The 2214-nt window shown below is 37.3% G+C and overlaps 1 pseudogene; it reads right to left on the reverse strand.

Annotated features, from left to right (window-relative positions):
- Positions 1 to 1214: 1214 nt before the first annotated feature.
- LOC149177861 (signal peptidase complex subunit 2 pseudogene) lies at positions 1215 to 1803 on the reverse strand (annotated as a pseudogene).
- Positions 1804 to 2214: the final 411 nt, after the last annotated feature.

Raw genomic sequence — 2214 nt, forward strand, 5'->3', positions numbered from 1 at the left:
AAATGTGCTTCTTCCTTCAATTGGTTTATCTAGTGAACTCGTTGTTTCTTAGCTATGTCAATATTGTATCTATGGACAAAATATACCTTCACAACAATAGTATAAAAGTGCAAGGAGACTATTGTTTCCTGGCCATACACTAGCTTGAAAGGAGTATGACCAATTTCTCTTTTGTATGCTATTCTATACACATGTACTATTGCTTTCATTTATCATCCTAGTTATCTCAGTCGATTACACATATCTTCATTAATTGTTTATGCAATGCTTTGTTGAATGACTCAACCACTTCATTAGTTTGTGGATAATAAGCTTAATTATGATCAATCAAATACTTTCTCCACAATACTTTGATCCTTTCAATAACAAAATGTGTTCCTTGATCACTAATAATGGTCAAAAGACAACCAAATGATTTCATAAATAAATTTCTTAGAACTTTTTGTTTGGTACACAACTTTGCTATTTTAGCTTTTGCTCATTTACTGAGTTATTCGACAATAATGATTATGTATTTTTCTTTTCTCCCTTTTTCTCATTGTGGGAATGGTTCGACAAAATTGATTTCCAATATTTCAAAAGGTTTTATCAAATTTTAAGGCATTTCAACTTCCCATAACGTTCAACCCATTCACTAGAAAATGTGGCATTTACCTACATAGTTTTGATAGTCAGAGTGTAATTTTGGCCACCAAACACCATCCTGAAGAGAATATCTTCGGCCATTGTATTCACTAGATAGTGTCGTCCTGTCGACCATGCATGTGCTTCATCTATTATCCATTTCCTTTGACGTTCTGCAACATATAAATGAAGGACATCATCTAGCCCCAACTTATATAGATACCATTCATTAATGTGAATGGTGCAAATTTCATTGCTGAGGCCTTATTTTTCTTTGATATTTTATGGAATTTCTTTAGGTTCCTTCCCATCCTCTAATAATTACACAATTTCCCATTTGCATCTCGAGCAGCAATTGAGAGAATGTCAGCACAAGAAATCAGCACTCCTGGACATATTTTCTCTAATTCAGCTTTGGCATCGTCTATAACATCAAATCCACGAAGGGAGAGATTGGGAATTGCGTATTTTTTTGCCACATTATTTTTCGTAGAGTTTAACATAATCGATTGATCACAACCCTGCAGTAACACGCAGTGTTGAATTCAGTAAATTGCTAATACTAATAACCAACAATTTTTTGTTTGGGATTACTTTGCCTTTCGAGACTCATTCCCATAATCATCCATTAGCTTATCCACATCATTCCAGAAAAGAGTCTCAACCAAAACTCCATCTTTAGTAAACCACTTAGTAACACTCTTGGTAAACTCGACAGGTGAATTGGCCGCAATAGATTCGGGGTCAGTACTAGATATACATAATGTGTACAAGTCAGAAAAACGGGCAAGCTTTGAAGAAACTGCCAAACCTGTGCTGCTAAATGATCTAGGGAAGGATCTGTGAAGAGAATAGTGTTCTCCTTTGTATAAATTATAAAGTTAGTTACAACAATCCATTGAAGATAACATACAATATAATGCAACGAATAAGAAATTTATTATTTTCTGGGAACTTCTTGGGATAAAACTGAGCTGCCAGGGCAATGCCGATGATGATGACACCTATCGCCATTTTGACATTACTCAATGCCACATTCTCCACATACCCTCGACTAAATAGTACCTTGGAAGTCGTTTCATCAAGGAGATGCTTGATGGCATTTGGATCATTGAGATTAGCCTTCTTCGGGGGCAAAGGAGCCGCGGATTTGTCTGTTGCAAAACCCTTGGTTGCCATTGTTCTTCCACTGCTGAGTTTTGCCTGCTTGCTCGATATCGTCAGATCAGTGTGATGAATTCGTTTTGCGTTTCCAACTTGACAATGACTATAAGACCATATTTCTGTGTTAAAATATGTATGACCATATTTGGTGGAGCTAATAGAGAAGGCGTCGATGTTGTTGAGCTTGGAGGAGGAAGTAGGTCACCACAATGTGACCTTTCTTGTGCCCCAGTATTCTTGCCTCGAAGGACCAGTGAAGCAGGAGAGCTTCAAAATAGTTGCTTCGAAGGACCAACGAATGATCAACGAAGCAGGAGAACTTCAGGAGGTTTTTTCTGGAGGTCGGGTAACTTGAAGATTTTACAGAGATTGAAAACATCAATGTCATGCCCCGGCGGATCACGGGTAAGGGTCTTATATGAGAAG

This window comes from Pinus tabuliformis, chromosome 4_1 (genome assembly GCF_031772625.1).
Source record: "Pinus tabuliformis cultivar Carrire ecotype Pingquan chromosome 4_1, CPIR1, whole genome shotgun sequence".
NCBI classification, from domain to species: Eukaryota; Viridiplantae; Streptophyta; class Pinopsida; order Pinales; family Pinaceae; genus Pinus; species Pinus tabuliformis.